This window comes from Chlorocebus sabaeus, chromosome 7, assembly GCF_047675955.1.
Source record: "Chlorocebus sabaeus isolate Y175 chromosome 7, mChlSab1.0.hap1, whole genome shotgun sequence".
Taxonomy (NCBI): domain Eukaryota; kingdom Metazoa; phylum Chordata; class Mammalia; order Primates; family Cercopithecidae; genus Chlorocebus; species Chlorocebus sabaeus.
In genome coordinates this window covers 119,260,235-119,273,484 of record NC_132910.1, presented here as the reverse complement: position 1 = coordinate 119,273,484, position 13,250 = coordinate 119,260,235, and the positions used below count along the sequence as shown (strand labels likewise).

Sequence of the window (13,250 nt, the reverse complement as noted above, 5' to 3'; positions counted from 1 at the left end):
TCTTACCATAATACTCTTTTATTTTTGCTTATGCTAGCTTAAGTGGATTTTGTTTTCCTTGCAGCCATTCCCCCCCCCCCCCTCCCCCGCCCAGAAAACACTCACAAATAATTAGCATTATGGAGGAACAGAATAACAGCCTCCCAGCTACTTGGCTATCGAATTACCTTAGCTCTGCTGGTCTCCAACAAATTACTTCAACTTTCTCTTTCCTCAATTGTTAAATGGAGATCAGGTTTGTTGTAATAATCAAAAGTGCCAATAACACAGGTAAAGCACTCAGAACAGTGTCTGGCTCTCAATAAATATTATCTGTTATAAGTATTATGGATATATAACTATCAAAGCCTGGAATACAAGGGTCTGCTGTAGTTGATTATTCAATTCTTACAGGAAAAAAGCTCACACCGAGTGCCAGGTTTGACAAAATCACGTGAGTCCGAATAGCAATCAACCAGGTACACCTCCGGTTACTGCGTGTTTTGTACTTTCCAGTTGCCTCTGCCATTGTTTATTTTTTAATAAACTACATTAAGTGTGGTGGGAATGAAAGAGGAGACAGGCAGATGCTCCAAAGAATATGAGGGAGGGAATCTGCTTTCGTTATCATCCTAAATTTATTTCTGCAGATATGACTTGTCATCTGCACTGCCTCTTCTTCCTTTCACTTCCTCTCTTGTACTGTTCATATTGTACCTTTTCTCAACTTCCTTGCAAGCACCTACATACAATGTTCCCCTCTCAACTCCTATCCCCATCTCCCAGCCCTGATGCCTTTCGTATTTTAGGTTCTTAGCATAGGTTAGTGAAACACATACAAAATATGATTTTACGTTTCTCCCTCATCTTAAAAGAAAAATGGCTGGCCTATCTTGCATCTTGTTACAACTTAAAGTTTGGAACTGAATGTTATGAGCAAGAGAAAATCTCAGCTTGTGCCTCAAGGTGGCTCCTCTGATTTCACGAAGGCCTCGGGGCCATGTGGGTTTTGCTGGCCCTCAGTGTATGCGTCGGTGTTCCCACCCCAGGCTCTGAAGAGGATGGCAGTAAGGATTCAAAAGGAACACTGGACTGCTGGGGTGTTCAGCCACCAAGCTCTTGTCTTTTTCGAGAACACGTAGTTTATATGAGAAAACTGACTCTAAGGAAGCTTGATTTTTTTTTTTTTTTTTTTTTTTTTTTTTTTGAGACGGAGTCTCGCTCTGTGGCCCAGGCTGGAGTGCAGTGGCGCAGTCTCAGCTCACTGCAAGCTCCGCCCCCCGAGTTCACGCCATTCTCCTGCCTCAGCCTCCCGAGTAGCTGGGACCACAGGCGCCGCCACCACACCCGGCTAATTTTTTGTATTTTTAGTAGAGACGGGGTTTCACCGTGTTAGCCAGGATGGTCTCAATCTCCTGACCTTGTGATCCACCCGCCTCGGCCTCCCAAAGTGCTGGGATTACAGGCGTGAGCCACCGCGCCTGGCCAGGAAGCTTGATCTTAAGTGAAGGGCACTGCTTCAACTCCAGCGGACGCAGGGCAATAGGGCGTAGCTGAGCTGTCGTCCTGGGTGGTCAGGGTCTGAAAGCAGCAGCCACCACTGGCACTAAAATAAATTACAGGCACAAAGACGAAAGTACAAACAACAACAACAACAAAATGTCCAACAATCACACATAAGGATGCTCAACTTCCCTGATAATCAAAGAAACACAAAGTAAAACAACCGTAAGTTTCTGTTTTTGCCTCCCATACTAGTAAAGATTAAAACAACTTCTAATTCACTTTATAGGCAAGGACACAGAGAAAGAGGACTACTTAGAGGAATATAAGTTAATACAAGCTTTACAGAAGGTACTTTAGCAATGATTGTAGACATTTAAAATATAGCTGCCCTTTAATGAAAAAAAGAGATTTCTAGAAATTTGTCCTTAAAAAAATTAGTCAAACTCTAAAAAAAAAAAAAAAAAAAAAACAAAAAACAAAACAAAACAAAAAAACCCCAAGATATAAAAACCTATATTGACATTGGCACAGCCCAAGTCGGCACACCAAAATACAAACAGTGAATTCTTCTGGTGGCAAGAATTCCTTCAATATATAATATCTTTTACACTACTTAAAAATTTTTGTGAGGAGAAAACCATTTTATGTCTATTTATTTTTGGGGAGTACTGGTAGCTACAGAGACTGGGTAGAACAAACATGCCAGCTGCTGGTCCCCAGATGCACCAAGCCCAGTGTGTCTAGATAGCTCTGCAGAGCCCACGTTCAGTCCAGGCTCCCTTGCCCAGTCTGTGAGTCATTCCCTGGATCCTGCTGACCAACACCGATCACAGTCCTCACATTTCCTTGCTTCAACATGGGCCTGTCTTCTAATGTCTTATGTGCTGGTCCCAAATAGCCAGCTGTATGGCAATCACTGGTGGGGGCATTTTTTTCATGCTTAATTCTTTGAGATTTTTAGACCACTCATTGGAGACTAGGTTAGATACTCAGTAGGTGGACATGAATTTAACAGCAGTTTTTGGAGGCTTTTGACTTTATTTAGAATCACCTAGAAAACTTTTCACAAATACAGAAGTTCTATCCCGAGATTCTATCTAGTTGGTTCAGGGTGGGGTCTAGGCATGGGTATTTTTTTTTTTAATACCCCAAATGAATTTAATGGGCAGCCAGGCTTGAGAACCACTGCTCCACAGGCTAAAAACATAGGATCCAAGTCAGAGCACCGGGAGATTGATTAATTGGTTAGAATGACTTGAAGTGACCACCAGAAACATCACATTTAGAGCTCAGTTAATTAGCCCCTTGATCACGCTCTGAACTGGAGGGGCAGTTTGTATTTGATATTCCAAAGAAGGCATCAGAGTACAAAGACTTTGACAAACAAAAAAAGCAAACTCACTTTGTGGTGTTTTTCCTTTCTCCAGTTAACCAGAGTGGTAGCTGGAAGATCAAATATCCTTTGACCAATGTAATAGTATATCTTAACTTGCAGAAACAATAGAGCTTTACAGAAAACTGTATCAGTTGAGAACTTTGTTTCTTACCCTCTATTTAACACACTGAATAGGACTGAGTCTGCCAGGCATTCTCTCAGAAGCTCATTAGGCCCATGTCGGAATTTTGGATGAGTCACCACCGATGGCATTGTTAGGTAGCAAGCATTTCCCCAGTGGGATCCTTTCCAGTCACTGACAGCAGGAATTCTCAGACACATGCACTTTATGTAACTTTCTTGCTATTAAATCCCATGCACTATTAATATTCATATTGCAACATAACAAACTTAAGCTCTATAGACATATGCTCTTTGTGTCTTCCAAATTCTCTGTATGCCTTAATCAAGCGTTGTTAGTCTGGTAATGTAACTATGCTCTATTTGTTATGTCTAGAGATGTTCAAATTCAGGCACTGTTATATCATTTTTGCAGATTGTTTGGCTGATTGTTAAACTGGCCATGTTACATGTTCCACGTATAAGATTTTACGAGATTTTTCTGGGTGTTGTGTGTTTCATAGATAAATTGAGACATTTCCTTTGGTTGGCTACATTTCTTGCTTAAAGTAGAACTGAGAAACATAAAGATAATGGATATATGATTTACTCTTGGTCCCTATAGCTGTCCTTGATCCAGAGGAAAATTTGGCTTGTGATGAATCTCAAGCGTCTTTTTGTCCTTCTTGGTTTGTGTGACACTACTGATGTTACTGTCTAACCCCTCAGCTTCTACAGAATTTGTCAGGCTTGTTTATTTTCTTTCCTTTCTTGTTTCTCACTGCAGCTCTCATGAATTACTTTCCTAAGGGAGAGTTTTCAGAGTTATTTTCAATTACTACATGAGAAGAAGTCTAATAATGTACAGTAGTTTTTTCCAGATTATGTTTCATGATTAATACCATGAGATATTTCTGGATATAAAAGGGATTTATACGCAAGTATGTTTGGGAAATGCTGCAGACTCTATCTTTCTACTTGGAGATTTATGAAGCACATTTATGTATATCCATTCACTGAGATGCCTGCAATTTTTAAAAAAGAACTATTTAATTTTTGTTTCATCCAAAGTTTTCCAAACCACTTTTACTATGGAACCTTTTTGCATCCTGTGAGCCTTTTGGCAAATGTGGAAAGAATACACAAGTTCAACTTTTACTAGCTGTGTAACATTGGGCATGTTACTTAATTTTTTTGAACCTTACTTCCCTCATTTGTAATGAAGAGAATAACACCTATCCCTACCACCTTGCAAAAATGCATTGTAACGTGAGGGCTACTATGAAAATAACAAGAAACATCCTAAAGAAAACATAATGAACACATGTAAGCAGCTGTGCCTAACACAGAACAAGCTGCACTTTTCTGAATTTTGAAAAATAGGTATTTCCTGAAGTTATTGATGAGTGGTAATAAGATGTCATTGATAAGATTATACATTCATAATTAACTGGACACATTTTCATCTGTATAACATTTGATCGCTCTTCTGCAAGTCTACTAAGAAGCACATCAATAGCCTTAAAGTACTTTGTGATATAAAGTTTACAATATAAAGATTTTTAGATGAAGAAAAAAACTGCTGTATGTTTTCTCAGAAAAATAAATCCTGAGACACTTTTAATTGTAACTTAGGTCAAGAATATTTAACTGGTTTATTAAAATGTTGATAAACCTGGAAGTTTTGATGGCATTGGGTTGCTTACGCTCTTTAAAAGATTCTCCATTGTCAGTCCATAAATTAGAGATGAATGTGTATTTGATAGAAACGATTTCTATTTAGAGTGGTTAATCCATGACTGGGGTATCACTGTGTGGTTTTAATACATTCAGGGCCAGGTATGATGGCTCACACATTATAATCCCAGCACTTTGGGAGGCCAAGGTTGGAGGATCGCTTGAGCTCGGGAGTTCAAGACCAGACTGGGCAACAAATCAAGACCTTGTCTCTGCATTTTTTTTTTTTAATTAGCTGGGCATGGTGGTGCATGCCTGTAGTCCCACCTACTCAGGAGGCTGAGGTGGGAGGATTGCTTGAGCCTGGGAGGTCGAGGCCGCAGTGAGCCATGATCATGCCACTGCACTCCAGCCTGAGTGACAGAGTGAGACCTTGTCTCTTTCTCTCTCTATATATATTCAAGTTGGTATGTTTCTTCCCAAAGCTGTCCTCCAGAAAGCATGTTTTTCTGCAGTTCTGTGGATACTAATAGTCCCTTGCTTTTAAGGTAACTTATATTTTAATTTTCCTAATAACATCTGAAATGGCTAAAACAGAGTCTGGAAATGAGTACAACAAAGACAAGCTCAGGATACTCTGAGCAACACAGCTAGAGTTAAGTCCGCTGAACACGGGCAAATCTCATTGTACCTTCATACCTGGCAATATTTCTCCATGGGTTCCCTTCCCTCTTGACTTCATCTAATTAATGGAACTTTGCTCAAAGTTCACATACAGAGTCTTTCGTATTCCCTGTTTCTCTGGGTTCCCTAGACCTGAACACATTTCTCTTTTGCCAGTTGTCACACTGGTTGATATTTGTTGATTTACTTGTTAACCACTCTCCCTGGACTCTAAGGTCCTGGAGTTCAGAGTCTATGTCTTAACCAGTGTTTGTTTCTAGTGTTTAACCCTTAGTAGACATTCAACAAATGGTGGAATGACTGGGTGAATAAGTGGCCTCCAAAGTGCCTGGCAAGTATATAACCCTCTTTTGACAGATATCTGTCCATTCCAAAATCTCACCCTGAAGGATTTTCGATGCTTAGTTGCCATGCTTTGGACCTTGTGAACCTGCACTCTTGCCCTGACTGGCCAGACCAACTGTCTGACTCACACATTAATATCTACAGACTCACCAGGAGTCATAAGAGTGCTCTATGCTGGAGGGTGGTTGCCCAGCCCTATTATCCCCTCCTGTCTTAGTTAGATTGAGTGGTTAGAAAGTAGAGAGGCTCTGGAAGTTGGCCCTTAGAAGACAGAAGTTATGCCATGGAAAACCAAGTAGAGGGAAGGTAGATAAGAGGTAGGAGGAAATAATAAAGAGATAGAAAAGTAGATATGAGTAGCCATGAGCTCATTAATAAGCTCATGCTTTTGGATCTCTGTGCTTTTGGATCTCAAAAAGCTACTCTTGGCCCCTGGAGCCCCTGAACTATTCTTTTCCAGCAAGGAATGAATTCCCATTTCTCCAAATCAAGTTGTGCAATTGCTGATACTTTGCTTTCTTTGATATCTCCTGTGTCCTTGCATTCAAATTCTATTATTTAAGCTAACCTGGGCATGTTAGATTATCAGACAATGTATTTTTATTTTTTTTTTAATTTAATACAGATCAGGAAGCAGAGGGTTAGATCTATTCAAAGAGAGGAATGGGAGTTTGATTTGGCTTTGTGCATATGAATTTTCTCTAAAGTAAACCCAAAGTTCCAAGGCAAGTTTGTCAATGTGGTCCTGAATCAGGATTGTGTGGTGGTGATAGTGGTAGTTGTAGAGGGTGGTTCTTTCTAACAGGCTATTCATGGCATTCTACACACTGAAGTTTATGAATCATTGCTTTCTGATGACATACAAATTGAGCTAATGCCTTAGAGGTCTTCTGGACCAAAGATGACCAAAATGACCAATCATGAATCTTATTCACCTGGGGGCCATTTGTGCACAAGCTGTTCTGCTCTAAAACAAGGCATTCAGTCTCCTGGGATGGGAGAGATGCCTCTTTCCCTCTATGTGTAATCTATTGTGCCTATAGATACATATTTACTGGATTAACAAATTTCTCAAAAAGCTAGGAATTTTGGACCTATGTTATAACTAGTTAAGATTATTTTTTTAAAAAAGAAGAGCCTAAGGCAAATCCAAACTTGCAGAAGAAGAAACATGGAGACACAAGGAAATAGCAATAAATCTTTGATTTCTTAATATCCTTGCATCATATTATGTTAAAGACAGCTCACTGGCAAGCCTGGACGTTCCCCTCTCTCCCCAGGCAAAGTCGACATTGCACCATAGATATCACAGCCGTCTTTAGGAGTTACCTTTTTCTTTTTAAGGAAGACACTCTGGCAAGTATTCTAGAGTACTCCCATCATTCTCTACTGAGATGACTAGAAGTCTTTTAGTCTCTTGTGTCCTGTTGGTAACTGCTTGCAGGCTAGACTTTCTTTGCATCCTCTCTTTAATCATGATGCTGCCCCCCAATATAAAACTATTCTGATTTTTGAACAAAATATACTGAAATGGTTCTGATTACTCAATCATCATTATATTTATGTTAAGACATTATTTAAGAAATCCTGAGAAACTCTGGGTTCATGTTTTTCCTAAAGTTCTGGCCACAGATTGCGATTAAAATAGAGGAATAAAAAACAAGACCTCAACTAAAAGCTAAAAATGGTATATATGATTTGCAAGCAGGGGTTCTCAAATATTTTCATTTATTTATTGTTTTTAAAAGATGAGTTTAAAGAGGGAAGGTAATTTCAGCTTGAGAAGTGATAGAAATTGATTTGAGCAGCAGCTATAATTTTTTATTATGAAAGTAAAACATTTTGCTTAAAAGGGGGAGAGGAATAGAGTAAAAATACACAAGTTTTTGTAAGTAGAAGTCCTCTGTCCTTTTAGCCTAATCTCCCAAAATAGCGACTAGGAATGGTACAACATGTAACTGTTGAAAAATTTGTATAAATATAATATATAAACTAAATTGTGGCTAAACTATTAATACACACACACAGTTTATATATGTATACACCCACACAGTTTATATAGTGTATATGTATATATGTGTGTATACACATGTATGTGTATATATGTGTGTGTATAATACACACACATATTTGAAAGTCTAAAACAGTGCATGTGTATATATACATGTGTATACATGCATGTGTGTATATCATACACATGCATATATATACACACATGCACTGTTCTAAACTACTTTTTCAAACTGAAATACAACTTGGATATATTTCATGGTGACATACATAGAAAGATTTATTCTTTTTATTTAAAAATTTCTGTAGACACAGGGTCTGGCTATATTGCCCAGGCAGGAGTGCAATGGCTATTCACCAATGCAGTCACAGTGTACTACAACCTTGAACTCATGGCCTCAAGTGATCCTCCTGCCTCAGCCTCTGGAGTAGCTAAGACTATAGGTGTGTGTCACCATACCTGGCTAACTTGCTCTTTTTAATAACTGCATAGCATATTGTATTGTAGATATCCATTATTACTTGCACTATTCCTCTATTTATGGCATTTCCATTTATTCGTCTGTTACAAACAATGCTTCATGGAATATTTTTGTACAAAATGTTTTGTTTGTCTGTGACAGTCTATCTGTAACAGTGAATTAGTAGAAGTGGAAGTGTTGGATCCAAGGATGTTTAATTCTAAATTTTGGTAGATGCTGCCAACTTGTCCTTCAAATAGATGATTAGAATTTTGACTTTCACCATAAGGGTGTACTGAGGAGTATTTATAGTAAGCCAATTTATTGTCAACCTCAAATTTCTCACTTGTATGGTCTTCCTCCAAGACCCTGCACAAGCCGTTAAAATGTGTAGACATTTCTATTTTTTTTGTAAAATTAGCAAAAGTAAGACATTTCAACCACAATTGGTTATGACTATCATCTCTTAACTCTGAATTCTTCATGGTTACACCCCTTACTTGCCACATGGATTTGGAGTGGCTATTGGCTATTTTGTGGATCAGGCTTGGAGAAGTTGAGTTGGGATATGTTATTTTAACACAATTTTATAAAGACCTTTTAGAAAGTTTCAATATAATAAGGAATTACAGACCCTTGATGTCGACATATAGGAAGATTTTTTTGTCATCTTTAAAATTATTTATTAAAGAAATAAAATTCAGATTGAAAGTCAGTGAAATATGAAACCAAGTGGTGGGATCTATGGAATTATTTTGATATACAGAAGTGAATTGTGGTTTTGCCGTTGCTGTATGCTGGTGTTGGAAGACCCTCCCTGCTTTGGAGTTACCAACAGTGTGAATCAAGAAGGCCAAACTTCAGACCCTGGTCCAGATAGGGGGCGAGGGTACAGCTTGCAAAACAAAGGTGGAACCTAGAGAGTTACAGCAGATGACAGAAAGCTTCAGAGTTCTCTAACAAAACTGGCTGTGAATAATGTAGCTGGTATTAAAGAGGTGAAGATGGGACAGTTTTTCATTTCAGCAATCCCAAAGTCTAACCTCTTTCTGCCCCAACATCTTTGCAATTACCTCTCTCTGCTCCTCTCTCTAGTCCGTCTCTCTCTGCTAACACCTTTGCAGTTTCCAGTCATGCAGAAGCCAAACCAATCACAGAAATGCTTCCTGGAATATTAAGTCAGCTTGGTGCTGACAGCTTAACAAGCTCAGGAAGTTAGCCAAACAGTTCCCATGGCAAGTCTTGAATAGAAAAGCACCAAACCCAGAAGACAATGAGGAGGAGGAGGATGTTTCAGATCTTGTGGAATATTTTGATGAGGCATCGAAGAATGAAGCGAACTAAAATTTTTTCTGGTGTTTGGAGGCTGTCATGGACTAGATTTAACAAATAAGCCAGTGGTTCCAAAGTGTTACAGATACAGGAGTATCACCTATTGCTATTCAATAATATAAATGTTATTTATATATTTTTTAAAAGATGTACATTGTTAAAAAAATTCATCATCTTGAAAAGTAGTAATTTATTAAAAGGACACAAATTTTTTCTTATAGGAGTAGTACATAGGCTCTTGGATTATTTGATAATCATGTTTATAAAGAAGGGCAAATCATATAAATACACTGAAAATGATGAAGTTCTTATTGATTTGACAGAAATACTGGCATGGACAATAACGTAAAGCTCATAACACACCACTGTGACAATGATATCAACTACAAAGAAGTGCCATCAATTGAAATGGTCTTAACATTGATTGGTTACTATGTAACCATACTTGAAATTCCCTGAAATACACAGATCATATGTGAAATAAACTTTTTAGAGCTTTTTTCAAATTTATCAGCTATCCTAAAAATTATGAATTTCCAATAAGTTGTGAAACTGAAGAACCTTTTTTTTTTTTTTTTTTTTTTGAGACGGAGTCTCACTCTGTAGCCCAGGCTGGAGTGCAGTGGCTGGATCTCAGCTCACTGCAAGCTCTGCCTCCCGGGTTTACGCCATTCTCCTGCCTCAGCCTCCCGAGTAGCTGGGACTACAGGCGCCCGCCACCTCGCCCGGCTAGTTTGTTGTATTTTTTAGTAGAGACGGGGTTTCACCGTGTTAGCCAGGATGGTCTTGATCTCCTGACCTCGTGATCCGCCCGTCTCGGCCTCCCAAAGTGCTGGGATTACAGGCTTGAGCCACCGCGCCCGGCCAGAAACTTTTTTAAATATCAAAAATAAAATTTTTTTTTGACCAACCATGCTGGATGAAAAATGACTTATATTCTCTCTACATAATGTATTACAAAATTGTTGTATGAAATGATACTCAGAAAGTATGTATCAAAACTATAGGGAAAAGTTAGTAGAGAGGTATGCCAGGAAGTACATCAATAAATATGTTATTGTTCTAGATTTTGCAATGTTTGTGGTATTTGTTGTGTTTTAAAAATTTATAATTTATTAGAATCATTCTCATTCTAAATAAAAATTCAAGAGCCTGCTTAATATTGTATTCTTTTACTTAAAGAAGTCTCCAAAAACTGTATGAGTTTCAGGCACAAATGTGGATCCATCCCTGAATTTATGAGAGTGCCTGTTTCCCCACACTCTTGCTAATTCTAGGTAGTATTAAAATTTTGTATACTTGCCAATCTGATAAATAATATATGGTATATTTTTATGGTTTTCATTTATATTTAATTATAAGTTAAGCTCAGCGTTATCTTACATAGAAATCCCTTTCATTATCTTTGCCAGAGTTGTCTTTAAAAAAATTCATCTGTGACAATTCTGACTGTAACACAATTATCTCTCTGTCAATCATCCTTCAAATCCTTTTCTCAATTATTTGTTGATTCTTTGAGTTTGCTTATGGTGTAATTTTTTTCTCCCATTAAAAAATATTCAATTTGTATTAGATTTACCGTTGATGACAACATGTTGAAAAGAGTAAAAGTGCTATATTGAATATATTGGGCTTTAAGTATGGATTGACTCAATTAAATACCTTTAAGGTTAAATGAGATAAGCACAGTTTAAAGAAACATAAAACCTAGATATTTTGTCTTACTTTCTCCAAGTTAGAGAGATGGTAAATTGTAATTTTTTTTTTAAACAAGGTCAAGTTAGTCTATACTTGGAATTGGTGAGGAAATCTATAGGATCAAATCTATAAGACTTGTATTTCTACTATCAAGAGGTGACCCTGAAGTACCAACCTAAGCTACCTATGCTGCTGCCCTCCATGGGAAGTGCCGCTGTTTATTCTCTCTGGGATGAAATGTCCAAAAGTCATTTCTCCAGGCTCTTAACTCATTTTACATTTTGATGAGTGAACCATGCCAACCTCATACAGAAGACAAGTGTTCCCTATATAGAAACACATTTGGTTCTTTCAATAGTCACCCCAGGACAACAGACCTGCTCGCCTGCCTGGCAAGCTACTTCTGTCCTTCCAGGCCCACTTTAAATGCTGCTTCAATAAAATGTTTCTGGATTCCCAAGGAATAAATAATTACACCCTCACTGAAGTTTCTGTAGCAGTAGGTTTACAGTATCTTTATAGCACTTAAGATATTTATAATATAATGTGTATTCTGCATATTTCTCCTCTATTAGACAATGGACTTCTTACAGGTAGGAGTGTCTCATTCATCTTGAAATCCATAGAATAGGTACTCAAGACATTTTCATTTTTGTAGAATGTACAGAAAGTCTATAAACATGATTTAAATGGAGTATAAATAGTATACTTAAGCTACCAAGAAATCTAATTAGTATCAGCAGTACCTTTATAACAACACAAGCATGGTATGGGTTGCTTTGGTGATAACTGAAAGTTAGCTATTCTGTTTTGTTTTGTTTTGCTTTTCAACTTTTATTTCAGGTTCACAGGGTCCATTACATGTGCAGGTTGGTTACAAGGGTAGTAAATTGCATGTTGTTGGGGTTTAGTGTACACAAATAATTTTGGCACTCAAGTAGTGAGCACAGTACCTGATAGGTAGTTTTTCTACCCTCACCTTAGTATTCTGTTGAGTAGACAAAAACAATACAGTGTAGGCCAGATTTTTATTTTTAGGTTTCTTAGATCCTGCACTCTCATGACTGAATTCATATCCATATTCACTTTAAAGAGCCAAGGACATTGTTATAGCAATTTGTAGATCCTGTCTTGCTTCACTATAAACGGGTTAACACATTTACTCCTACAGCCATGCTTTAAGTGAAAACTGCTAACATCTATAGAAAGGGATGGGTTTGGCACTAAAACGCCAATATACTTACTTTAATAAATGCTCATCTGTATAATTATACATAATAAGTGTTTTGGACAAAGACTTCAAAGTCTTTTAAGCATTTATCATAAATGATGTGAACTAGCACAGGAAAGAAGACCCCTGGGCCCTACCATAGCACAGGCTGAGGAGGCATCATTCCATGTTTATTACATAGTACATATCTCAGTACATCACTATGCTTTGGAAAAGTGTCTAATTTATTCTTCCACACTTGCCAAAATATAGCTGCATTGGGAAACTTAAAATAGCCCAGTATTTAATTGGTTCTAGGCATGCACATAAACAGGTATTATTAAAGAAATCAAGTTACTGATTCAATAAAAGACAGCAGATAACTGCAGGCGCCACCACAATTTATCCTCATGGAGGTCAAAGACAGCAAACATTTATTTGGGGTCTTTAATGACATCTAGTCAATTTCTCTAATCCATTGTCTTTTGGATTAGTCATTTATCATTCCTTTGGGAAAACAAATCCCAAAATGACTGGTTCAAATGCATTTGACCTTTAGCTACAAAACAGATAATTCATTTACATGAAATAGATTACTCTCTAAGAAGATTCTGTTAATTGAGACTCTTTTTTGAAAGTCATAACCTTAGCAAAGTTTCCATAGCAACTCTGACAATTCCACATAGAATTAGTTATGTTAATCCTGTTCTTGATCTATTATCGTCTTTAACATCCTGCGGGTGTAAAATATCTACTGAATTTGTTACAGGTTCAAACAGTACAAGGATATCACTGACACAACCTGTAAGGCATTACTGGCAGACTTCAGGAGCCTAATAACTGTCAGTTATTG

General features: G+C 37.7%; 1 pseudogene; it reads left to right on the top strand.

Moving 5' to 3' along the window:
- Positions 1–979: 979 nt before the first annotated feature.
- On the top strand, positions 980–9,501 carry LOC119620726 (transcription factor BTF3 homolog 4 pseudogene; annotated as a pseudogene).
- Positions 9,502–13,250: the final 3,749 nt, after the last annotated feature.